Genomic DNA, 13486 nt, shown 5'->3' with positions numbered 1-13486 from the left:
ATTTATTCCTAAGAACTAAAAATGTTTAAAACACATGTAAATAATCAATTAACATCACCAATTGAAACATTATTATGTAAAATAAAAATTGTTTATAAATATGTATTTTATGCATATTTACATTATTGATTCTATTGGAAAGAAAATATAACAAGACAAATATATATATATATATATATATATATAATTGGCTAATACTATTTATGTTGAAAACACAATAAAATTATTGTTGATATCTCTTAACAATTTTTGTGTTTAAAAAGTACATATTAAATAATTATTTAATATTGGTAAGTTTCTAATATATATATATATATATATATGTATATATATATATATTTAATCTTATAACTAAATTTTTGGTAGTGTTTTAGTTAAAATATTTGCGCGGGCGTGCGAGTCAAAATCTAGTATCACTTAATTATGCTTACTCATTCTTGGAAAGCTCCATCAGCTAGGTTTCTATGCTCCAACAATGAATGAGACAAAGTGATCAGCTGTTTTTCGATGAGTTCACTAGTCCTTCAATGAAGGCAACTAATTTTTTCGATGAGTTCACTAGTCCTTTATTTCTATAAGTAATATTTTGGACGTAAAATTACAGAAATCTGCAAGTAGTCCAGTCCCATGGTAAATGTAACAATGCAATACTGAGAAGGTGTCGAGATCAAAACTCCTGGCCTCCATTCAAACATATTTTTAGAATTTTTTTATCAATTAATAGGACTTAATTATTTTTTGTGCTTCTGGTCTTATTATTCTCGGCATTGCCTAGGGAACAGTTGAAGAGAGAATGGAAGCAGTATAGAGGAGCTCAAGATGTTATTTACCAGAAACTGTATGAAACTTCTCTCAAGCATGATGCCTGAATACCATCATACAGTTCTATGTATGGTAAATCTTTAACATGAAACTTGTCGCATTTTATTCAACGTAACAGAAAATGGGTTTTGTTCTTCCAAAAGATTATGGACAATTGTGACATTCAGGGAGAATATCCAGAGGCTTGCAAGTGTATCTTCAGCATATATGGGTTTTTGTTATTAATAGATCTAGAGCTCTTTGTGATTGGAGTTCAAATTAATTATTTTGTTTAACTCAATGTGGTAACTGGCCTGTACTATTTAATTCGTTTTTGTACATGGTGTGTATTCTTTTACTGGTAGAATATGTACTCAATTCAAACACTTTGTAGGTATTATTATTGCAATTTTTTTATGACAGCCAACTTTGTAATTTACGACGTAGAACTTGTCGTCAATTTATGTACTTGTAGTACCACTACACACATATTGCATCCCGAGCCATCTGCACTGAAAATTTCTCAAATGAAATATTTCACTAAAAATAATATTCTTTTAATGAAAATGTTTTTCTAATGCTGAGTTATTATGATATTACAATTACAAGAAAGATTATAGACAATTCGATAACCGACAATATAACTTTTATTATGAGGATATATGTCTAGTTACAACATTTGAGCCTTCCTATGAAAATTCATACATGATCAGGTCTATTTGTACCATGTTGAAGATACCTTGTACAAATTTCTTCTTTAATCTGCATAATTATTTAATAATCGTTTTTCCAAAAATTGAAACCAGTCTTACAAAGATCTACGTTTAACTGCATCATTTGAACCGTCATTCGGATGTATACAAATTAATGAATCCTTAGTCAAACCATTAGACTGGAAGGCTTCCACTAATGAAGATGTTTTAGCATGGTTTTCTTAGAGTTTTAAAAGATTTTTTATTAAAATAATCTTATTTTGGTGAAAGCCTCTGCTCGAAATAGGGGTGGACGTTCGGGTTTGGGTCGGGTATTTTGGATTTTTGGTATAGAGATATAGAACTTGTTCGGGTATTTCTGTACTTCGGGTTGGTTTCGGGTATTTTTACTTCGGGTTCGGTTATTTCGGATCGGGTTCGGATATTTCGATTTTGAAAAAAAAATATTCATTTCTCAAATTTCTTGTATTTAAAAATATAACTTTCACTTAACTAATTTTGTTTAATAGATTGAATGGTTATTAGATTTGGACATAACATTTTGAAACAAAAAAAAGACATTAATTTGGTTATTGTTTTTAAATTTTGGATGTAACTTTTTGTTAATTGTTGAAATAAAAAATTTGACATGCATTTTAAGTGACTAGCAAATTATTTTCTCCGTAGTTCTATGTATATCATATGAACTTAAAGTATGTGTAGTATCAATATAAATATTTTATATAAAATGAGAGATATAAACTAGAAATATATGGTTAATTATACATATGTTTATTTTTGATACCCATTCGGGTTCGGATATTACATGTTCGGGGTTCGGATATTCAATCTCTCCTAATTCAATATCCGTTTGGATATTTTGCAACTTCGGTTCGGATTTCGGTTTGGGTTTTTCAGATCGGATTCGGGTGCGGCTTCGGATATCGGGTAAAGTGTCACCTCTGGCTCGAAAGATCCTAATATGAATGTCCTAGCCTAACTATACTGCTAAAGTCTCGTCTTCTAGTGTTTAATTGTTAAGTTTCCTTTTTTTGTCAAAATAATTGTCAACTTTCCTCTATAACGATCTTTCACTTTTTATCCTCTATAACGATAATATGTATCTCAAGTTAGGTAACAACGTGTCTGAGTTTTGTGGCTCTTAAATAATTTATACATTTTATATATCAATAATAAAGAATCTCCACAGCTGTATTTACAACGAGTAACTGAGTCATAACTCACATCACGCAACTAATCCAATATGTTTTGCATACTGTTCAGAGTCTATTAAAGTATATAACATATTATATACATTATACATGTTATAGTTGGGAGAATGAGAGGTTATTATAATTCCGCATTGTAATTTGTAAACAAAATTTATTTGAGGCTTTTGAACCAAAAAAAAAATTTATTTCAGGCTAATCAAAATAATTTGTATCTCTTGTTTTTAAAAAAAAATCAAAATATAAATGAATGGATAAATCATCTAGAAAAGAAGTGTAGATCATCACTAATCAATGCCTTGGATGGAGGAGGAAAAGGAAAGACGTATGATAAATTGGCTTAGAAATTCAAAGATATTCTATTGGAGTCGTAATAAAAACAAAACAAAAATTAAGTAAATCAACCAAAAAGCAAAAAGGGAATTAAGTCAATTCGATTTTGATTTTTCCACTACAAACACTACAATTTCCGGATTTGTTGTATATGTAACGCACAATTTAAACTCTGCTCAATTTTATATAAGAAAATATTGTAGCTGAATGTTCATATTATATTAATACTGAGATAAAAAAAATGGGTTTCTACTTTCTATATTATATAGAAATTGTGAAATTTGAGTTCAAACCGGAAAAAAAAAATTCAGAAGAAACTCTTAACGCACCACACATCTATATGTCAACACGATGATTTGTCTTTATACGTTGGCATTACGCTTATTTGTCAAAGAAACCTTAATTTTATGAAGTATGAACATGAATATAAGATAATGTCCACAGACATTTGTCCTTAGATTGAGGAGCTTTCGGACCTAAAGTAAAATTAATCTGCATTGTTTAGACTCTGGGCTTGCATGATTTAATGGGGGTGGTTTGCAATTTCCAACGCTAAACATTATTGCAGAAAAGTAAACCAAACTAAAATTTACCATATCGAATACTTTCTATTTGGGGTATCTCAACTTATTAATTACTTAAGTAGTAACTTTTAGAGCCTGACAAATAGTACGTAAATAGTGATGATCCACATGCGTAAAGCAGGGGATATGTTTTCAGTTAGTTATCTAGCTCATTGTCGGAAAACAAACAATACTCCTTTGAAGGAGTATATGTTTTTCGGTATCGATAAAGTTCAGTCCAAAGTTTCAGCTCGCTATAGAGACTATCTGGAACCTTTGAAGGAATGTCCTCATAACAAGTTCCATCACATGGACGGCGTACTATGAATAATCTATTCGGTTTCTAAAACGTATAACTCAATCTACACTAAGTAGAGTATCTCAGTAAACTGACAAATATATATCAAGAAACAAACTAGTCCTCGTCATCCCTCAAACACGTTGTATCACCCACAACTAATACACCGTATGGAAGACTTTACGGCTTAGACCTTATAGACAAACATGCTTCTGTTTTATGCATTAGCTAGACCTATGTACAAGCTGAAAGCACACACCATTAGGTGCTACTAACCACACACCAACCGAGTATGCCATCTAATCCGGATCCTTGACTCAAAATCTAAAACTCGGAAAGTATGATTCTATAAATACTTTATGTGCATATAAAAGATACCAAAATTTAAGCAAACCATTCAAATATCGGGAAATCATTAGTAAACTCTCAACTATATGGAGATCAACTTTTTTCTCTCTACCTAGGCGATTTCCCGTGTATCGCTTCTTCCCTTTTTAATCCTTCAAGTGGGAGGTGATTCTCCATACCGGCCCTTTGGCTACGTTATCGTTTAAGGAAAGATTATTCTCTTCCCATTTTCCAACTTATTAGGTCCTTTCAATCATAACTTTTACTTTCCTTATTCTCCATCTGGTTTCCGTTCCTATGCCCAACTTTCCTTTTCCCGTATCAACGTGCTCATTACGTCTCAATCATTGGATGATTTCTTTCAAATTAGTCAGCGAATTCTGTAGTCTTAATTGCAAATTTACTCTTACAGTGGAGGACTTACTACCGAAGAAAACACAAAGACGCCAGAAGCTTTCTTCACTAAAGAAGATGGCTGAAAATCTCCACAAAGCTATAGGATCTATGTCTATTGTGGATGATGACCCAATCGTACTACCAGACGAGCCACAGTTTAGAGTCTTTGCTGCCAACGACATTAGTCTGATGGGTCGTCTCTTGAATCCAGACTGTCAAATAATGGCAAGGATGATAAACTACATACCTACTGCATGGAGACTCCATGGGAGAGTCCGTGGTATCGCGCTGTCTCGCGATAGATTTCAGTTTATCTTCCAGAGGGAAGAAGACCTTCTTGCTGTATTGAAAGATCGTCCATGGTCCTACAATCATTGGACTTTGCTGCTGGAACGGTGGTGCCCTTCACCACCTCGAGACTTTCTCACATCATTAGAAGTCTGGATCCGATCAAAAACATACCAGTTGAGCACTACACCACAGGCACGACGTTTACGCTAGCAAAAAAGATAGGACACGTGGAAGAGATTGCTTATGATCCCAAAGCTTCTCAGACAACAGACTATGTCAGAGCCAAAGTAACTCTCAAGGTGGATGACCCGGCCTTTAAGCTAAGAATCTCTATCTTCCCTCGGGTGATGTTACTATCATTACCTACGAGTATGAAAAAAATCCATAAACGTTGCTTCTCGTGCTTTCGTCTGACTCATGAGAACTCGCGGTGTCCTTACGCGAAAAAGAAACACCAGGGCGCAGTCTTTAGCAAGCCATCTCTACCTATTACTGAACCTACCACTACAAGAAAACATCAAGGATTCTGAGGGAAAAAATTGTCGGAATTTCGTCGGAATATCGTTATTCCGACGAAATTCCGACGAAACACGTCGTCGGAAATAATTCCTCGGAATTTCTTTTTTCCTCCGAAATCCCTCGGAATTTTCCGACGGAATTCTGAGGAAATAAATTTCCGAGGAAATTCCGAGGATCCCTTGTTTGTCGGAAAAGTCTTCGGAATATACCGAGGGAGAACTTCGTCGGGATAATTCCTCGGAAGTTCATCGATCGATGCGTGTTTGGACATATATACATCGATCGATAGGAGTATACCGACGGACTTTTTCCTCGGTTTATTCCGAGGAACTGTTCCCTCGGTATATTCCGAGGGATCCGTTCCTCGGAATTTTCCGAGGGAGTTGTCCCTCGGAAAATTCCGAGGGAAATGTCCCTCGCTATATTTAAAAAAAAAACGGATCGATCGATGCGTTTTTGTTCAAAAACGCATCGATCGATCTAGTGAAAAATATAATTAATTTCCTCGGAATGTAAAAAATATTAATTTTTTTGAAAAAATAAAATTTCTGAAATTTAAATTCGAAAATATGAAATTAAAAGTAAAATTGAAATCATATTAATTAATATTCAAAGTTTCACAAATAAAAATAAAACATTCCGAGATTGGGGAAAAAAAAACTACGGGTCTGGCACGTCCGGGAACACCTCGTTCGGGTACATCCTCTGCATCATCTCCATCATTTGCTGGTTCAGCCTCCTCTGTGCCTCATAGCCCGCCTGTTGAGCCGCCATCTGGGTCTCCAACAAAGATATTCGATCATCTTTGTCCTTCAACTGAGCCGTAAGTACTTCTGGATCAACAAAGGGCGGTGGTGCAGAAGAAGGAGGAACCGACCGGGTGCGACGACCCAAACCGAACAAACGTCCCTTCTTCTTTGGAACCGACTGAATAGAAAAAAGCCAAATTTAGAAATTTAAACCAAGAAATAAATGAATTGAACTTTAAAAAAAAAGAACTTACGGATTCAACGATTTCGTTGATTCGAAACCGGGACAAGTTGGTCGAAGCCGTCGAAGCGTCATCCTCGGTTTGAAGCTGAGACACTTCGTCTACCACCTGAGTTTGGACCAGGTCGACCACGTCCCTCACAAGACCGTCATCAATCTGGCCGGTCTTCTTGTTGGTATACGCCCTCCTCATTAGGGCGAGATCATCGACCGGCTCGCCATCATTTTCTTCCGCCTTGAAAAAAAACATAAAATTAAAGAAACATTAGAAATTAGAAGAAATGCACAATAAATTTAAATTCTGAAACTCAAATAATTGAAGAAAAAGCGGTTGAACTTACCATGCGATCTCCGAGAGTGGCAATAGATTGAGCACCCAAGTTATGCTTGTAGATGCCCTTCCCTTTACGGTCGCTCCTGCGGTTGGTGGAGTTGGTGGAAGAAGTTTCTTTCGTCTCCTCCTTATCCCAATGCGCACACAACTCCTTCCAGACCGTGTCGTTCATCGACTTTGGGACCTTTTAAAAAAAAAAGAAAAAGTTTAATAAATTAAAAAATAGTTTAATAAATTAAAAAATTGTTTAATAAATTAAATCGAACCTTATTGATTTCTCACTTCTTCTTCCACTCGTGGATCTGCTTCCCATAGTTGTCCATTACTTTATGGACGAAGTGGTGATAGATAAAGAGCGTCTCATCGGAATTCCAGTTGAACTCTTGCTGAAAAAAAAACACAATTAGTAGAAAATTTATATTAAAAATTAAAAATATAAGTAAAAAATTAGAATACTTACCGCAAACTGACGAAACCACAGAACCAGCTTGTCGGTTGGGAAGTGAGTGAAAGTCGGATGTCCACTGTCGAGGGCCGAGTACATCATACGGTTGATCCATGCGCTGATCCCGTTCCCGGATCGGAACCTTATTAAAAGAACAAACGGTTAATAATGAATCCAAATTTAAAGAAAAAAAATGTTTAATTACCATGTTTGACCCCGTCCATGTGGATACGGAGTGAGATACGGAAGATGGTCACGACCGGGCTGTTGAACCAACTCCGCAACCCTCATCACTCCCGGAGGACCCGGAGGAACAGGAGCGGATGCAGCAGCGGGAGCGAGAGGAGCATGAGCGGGTGCAGCAGAGGGAGATGTATGGTTGGAGCTGTGGGGCGAAGGGGAATCCTGAAAATGGCTGGAATCCCGAGACTGGCTCCCCGTACCACCACGACCACGACGCTGTCGAGGCCGGGTCTGATCATCATGAGACCTGTAAATTAAAAAAATATATTTAATAAATACAGAAATATATAAATTAATTTTTTTTATTAAAAAAAATCCCAAATAATTTAATCACAGAAAAAGATTTATATATATTAAATTTTTTAATAAATATATAAAAATAGTTCTAATAAACAAAAAATAGTTTTAATAAATAAAAATTGTTTAATAATTACAATAAAATAGTTTTAATAATATATATATATATATGAAATATTTTTAAATCCCAAATAATAGTATTTAATCACAAAAAAGTTTTATAGATATTTAAAATGTTTTGTAAAATCCAAAAAATCGAATTTATATAGAATTTTTTTTTGTAAAATCCAAAAAATCGAATTTATATAGAAAAATCGTTTTGTAAAATACAAAAATCGATTTTATATACAAAAATCGATTTTATAAATACAAAAAATAAAAAATTATAAAAAAATTCTAAATCAATTCAACAAAACAAATTATTCAACCAAATCACAATTCTAAACCTATTATACAACCAAATCACAATCCTAACCAATCACCCTAACAAAAATCTATCAAAACTACACAAAAACCTAACAAATAGAACCTAAGAGAGTGGGATAGGGTCCTTACATGATTTGTGTAAGAGAAGAGGGAGATCGCCGGAGATATCGTCGGATTTCAGGGGGAAATCGCCGGAGAGGAGGGAGAGAGGCGCAGAGGAAGAAGAGAGAAATGGGGAAGAAGAAGGGGCTCGTGGTTATAAAACCTAGGGTCCGACGGACATTATCCGTCGGAATTCCGTCGGAATTCTAATTTCAATTTTCGCGAAATATTTGCCCGGTAAAATGAAAATATTCCGAGGAAATTCCGACGGATAGTAAAATATCCGTCGGAATTTCCTCGGAATATTCCGAGGAAATACCGAGGAACTAGTGTTTGGGGTTTCAAAACATCAATTTTTTTTGCCGTATTTCATTTCTTATACAATTGTAATGCATACCATTGAGGATTCTTTGTATACATGAGCATAAACCATGAAATAACAAATTTCAAAACTAATTGAAAGTATTCCCTTTACCGTTCATTAAAAGGTACAAGTGTTTCTCTTATGTTGCGAGATTTCGTTCATACAATCGGAAAAGTGTTAATTATACGGTAAGGAACAAATTTTTGACTTCATAATGAACGTAAGACACTTAATAAGGGTTATATAGGTGTTATTCAAACGGCAAAACGTTGTTTTCGGTTTAAAAACCCTATTTCCTCGGAATTTCCTCAGATTATTCCGAGGGAACTCCGAGGAAACCCTCTTCTTCCTCGGAATTTCCTCGGAATATTCCGAGGAAATTCCGACGAACTAGTGTTTGGGGTTTCAAAACGTAATTTTTTAAAAAAAAATGCATCGATCGATGCGTTTTTGAACAAAAACAAATCGATCGATCACAATCTTACGGCGAAACCCTCTTCTTCCTCGGAATTTCCTCGGAATATTCCGAGGAAATTCCGAGGAACTAGTGTTTGGGGTTTCAAAACGTAATTTTTTTTAAAAAACGCATCGATCGATGCGTTTTCGAACAAAAACAAATCGATCGATTACTAGGATGGACCGGGCCGTAAGATTGTGATCGATCGATGAGAGTATCCCATCGATCTATCGACAATCTGAATTGTTCCTCGGAATTTCCTCGGAAAATCTTGTATGTTTTTTTAAAAATGCATCGATCGATGCGTTATAGAACAAAAACGCATCGATCGATTACTAGGATGGACCGGGCCGTTAGATTGTGATCGATCGATGAGAGTATCCCATCGATCGATCGACAATCTGAATTGTTCCTCGGAATTTCCTCGGAAAATCTTGTATGTTTTTTTAAAAACGCATCGATCGATGCGTTATATAACAAAAACGCATCGATCGATTACCAAGATGGCCCGGGCCGTAAGAATGTGATCGATCAATGCGTTATAGAACAAAAACGCATCGATCGATGCGTGTTCGGAAAACAGAATTATAAGGCAAAACCTGACCTTTTTGGATCTAAACCTTAGAACTCTCATCCCCTCCGATTTCCCCTATAATTCGCCCCCCCCTTTCTCTCTCTATAATCATCCGATTTGAACAATTTTAGGCTCTATTCCACTTGATTTTTCGAGCTCTACCTGATTCCTACACTCGTCTTCACCCTAAGACAGGTATACTCCGCGAATCTCCACATTCTGAAATCGTGTTCTTGAGCAATTTTTTGGGTTTTGTGAATTTCTTATTTCCGTGTTGATTCCTTGATCAAATATGCATGAAACAGATGTTTAAACATGGAATAGAACACAATTGTCTGTGATCAACGAGTTTGGAACATGATTTGAGATGATTTAGGGATAGAGAATTTTTTTCAATTTCGTTTTTTTTTATCACAACTCGATTTCGCTTTTCATTTTCATGTTGCTTTGAGTTCTTAATTGATTATAACCATGTTGAGAGCAATGATTCTATTTTGTAGAGAATGAAGCGCACGAAAACATCAGCAAAGAAAAACACACAAGAAGAGGGTTCGTCACAGCTGGAGAAGCAAAGGCCAAAGAAGTGGGATAAGTCTGATACCACCCACTACAACAACATGAAGAAGGTAGCCGTTCCGGCTACACAACTAGCATGTCCTGAGACGATGACAATATTGGGAATCAAAGCAGACATTGAAGGACTGTTCCAGAACATGGGTCTAGGCCAACTATGCAACCTCAAGGAACCCACTTATCCGGAGTTGGTACGCCAGTTCATAGCATCCGCATACGTCACCCGTCCCGATGATAGCCATCAGGAAGGTTTTCTGGCATTCGTAGTGCAGAAAGTATACTATGAGGTATCTTTCACAGACCTCTGCGGACTATTTGGATTGAGTGCGGGGGAGAGGACATCTGGTCTTTATTGGACTTCAGAGCTGTTGAACTTCTGGGAAACGATTGGCACAGGGGTTTATAGATCTTCTCAGGCAAAGGAGTCACTTATCCGGAGCCCAGTACTGAGATATGCGACACGCCTCATTGGCTCATTGCTATACGGGACAACCACAGCCGCATCAGTCACGCAATGGGAGTTGTGCCTCCTGTACCAAGGTGTGAGGCATTTGCTACCGGCATTTGGAAACTCTACATTCCCACCTGCTACTGCCTTCAACATGGGAGCGGTGCTGGCCGCAAACTTAGCAGGATACAAGGGGAAAGTAACCAAATCCAAGAGCAATGCATGTGGATTTGGTGCAGTGATTACTCGGATCCTTAGACATGTGGGTGTAGACTGCGAGAACCAGCAGGTAGCACTGGACAGATCGAACAACATTGCTTGGAACTACCTGGATGTCATTTCTCTAGTAAGTAAGGAGTTCATAGCTGGTCCCCACTCGAGGATCCATCGGGATGGTCCTTACGTCTACGTATTCCAGGACCGAGCGAAGAAAACACTCTACTGCCACCTGCCTCAGATCGGCCTGACTGCTCTACTTTCAGAGGCTGCAGTTGAGTTCCTACCCCCTGCTACCGCACTAGTAGACAAGCCATCCTTCTTCACGCCAAAATATCAGACCAAAGGCAAGGGCGTGGTTGATGAAGAAGGACAAGATGAGGCTGCACAAGCCATTCCAGATGATTCACAACCCCATCAGCTACTCCCATCAGACTCCAGCCAGTACAAGCTGCAAGAGCTTCCACCGAACGCCACTTCGCGCCAGCAACAACATTGGAGAGATCAGAGCATAAAGACAAACAACGACATGCTACACAAGATCTGGGCTGCCATTTCACGTATCAGGCCGTGTCGTTGCCAAAAGGATGATGTAGTTCATCGGGACAACTCTCCATCCAGCTCTGGTTCGGGTTCGAGTGGTACACACAGGGTAAGAAAGAGGTCCAAGAGACCCAACGATGCAGGAACATCTGGAGCAGGAGACGAGGAGTAGGAGCTATCACCGGCTATTTTATTTTCTTTTCTATTCTAACGTTTTATGGTCTTATTTTCTGTTAATTTTGAACTGAGTTTTTTTTTAGGTTTCTTAATTATGAGTTCGTATTTCTTTTACATGGTTTCTTTGTTTTATTTGGTTGTGTTTTGTGTAGCTTTTAATTCGTATTCAGCTTTGCCTTGCTAGATAAACCAAATAACTATTATCCGAGGAAAGAGGTTATATCAAGTGTTCCTCGGAATTTCCTCGGTATTTCTTAAAAAAAAAAAAATAAGTTCAATGGTAGTCTGTTTCCGAGTCATCATCACCAGATGAATCTGAATCTGGATCTTGGTGAAACTCTCCAATCACTGGTTCATCCTCTACGTGAACGACGGCTTCCTCTCCAAAGTCGGTTAAATCGACTACAAGGCCAACTCCAGCTAAATCTTCTGCTGCACTACAGTTGCCGGATGTGCTTGGTTGTAGTGGGTCTTCCAGCTCAGAACTTCCCTGAACTCGGCCTCTCGGGTTGAGTCTTGTAACAGTAACCCATGGATCATCTCTGTTCCTTACCCGGGGGTACTTGATATAACAAACCTGTAACATTTAGAAAAATTATAAATTAATACACATGATGATGAATCATTCTGAATAATTAACATTTAATTACCTGATCGGCCTGGGAAGCAAGAATGAAAGGATCATAATATTGCAGCTTTCGCCTCGAATTTACTGATGTAACACCAAATGCATCTGTTCTCACACCTCGATCTGGGGTGTTGTCGTGCCAATCACAATAGAAAACAGTACAGCGCAATCCAACCATGCCCAAATACTTGATTTCCAAAATCTCATGTATGTGTCCGTAGTATACATCATCTCCTGATGCAGAACAAACGCCAGCATCATAAGTCGTACTCGAACGTCTCCTCTTCTGAGTTGTGAATGCATATCCTCGAGTACAAAATCTCGGATATGACTTCACAACAAAGTTTGGTCCAACGACCATCTCACGTATCCAATCGTCAAATGTTTCACCTCTGGCCAAACCAGCAGACACCTATTAATAGCACATATATATATATATATTATATCAATAAATGTGAATTAGTATAAATATGTGATAAAATATATTTTAATTTGTTTAAAGCACTCACATAAGTAAACATCCATCCAGTAAATTCTCTCTGCTTCATTTCTTCTAGTTCGTCCTCTGTGGCGTATCTATACTCGAACCGCTTTTCTGCCATGAAAATCCTGTATATGATGACAATAATGTAATTAATTAAGATTTAAATTTCAACTTGTTAAAATAAAAATTTGTAAGCTCATTTATTTACCTCTCATATTGAAGAACGTCTTCGCAGTTGGTGAGCAAATATGTTTGCAAATGACTGCGCTCCTGCTCAGTAAGTCGACGGTCCTTTGGTTTTCCGCTAAGTCGTCCAACGTCTGTGAAAATGTCTGGAACCGTAACATGATATGTTGCCCGTTCGCCTCTATCATCATGCCGAGCAGGTCTTCTGTTTTTGGTCTGAACTTCTGCTGGAAAGTAGTACTCGGCAAAGTTTGAAGTTTCTTCATTGATCATCTGTGCGACTATAGAACCTTCCACCCTACTTAAATTTTTCACCATCTTCTTCAAATGGAACATATACCGCTCATACAGATACATCCATCTATACTGCACAGGACCACCAAGTTCCAATTCTCTTGCCAGGTGAATAACAAGATGCTCCATAACATCAAAAAATGAGGGAGGAAATATCTTCTCAAGGTTGCACTGAATCACGGCTATGTTAGTCTTCAAATTTTCAATACCTTCAAGAGTCACTGATCTCGTGCAT

Source organism: Brassica napus, chromosome C2, assembly GCF_020379485.1.
Source record: "Brassica napus cultivar Da-Ae chromosome C2, Da-Ae, whole genome shotgun sequence".
Taxonomy (NCBI): Eukaryota; Viridiplantae; Streptophyta; class Magnoliopsida; order Brassicales; family Brassicaceae; genus Brassica; species Brassica napus.
This window is presented reverse-complemented; position numbering follows the sequence as displayed.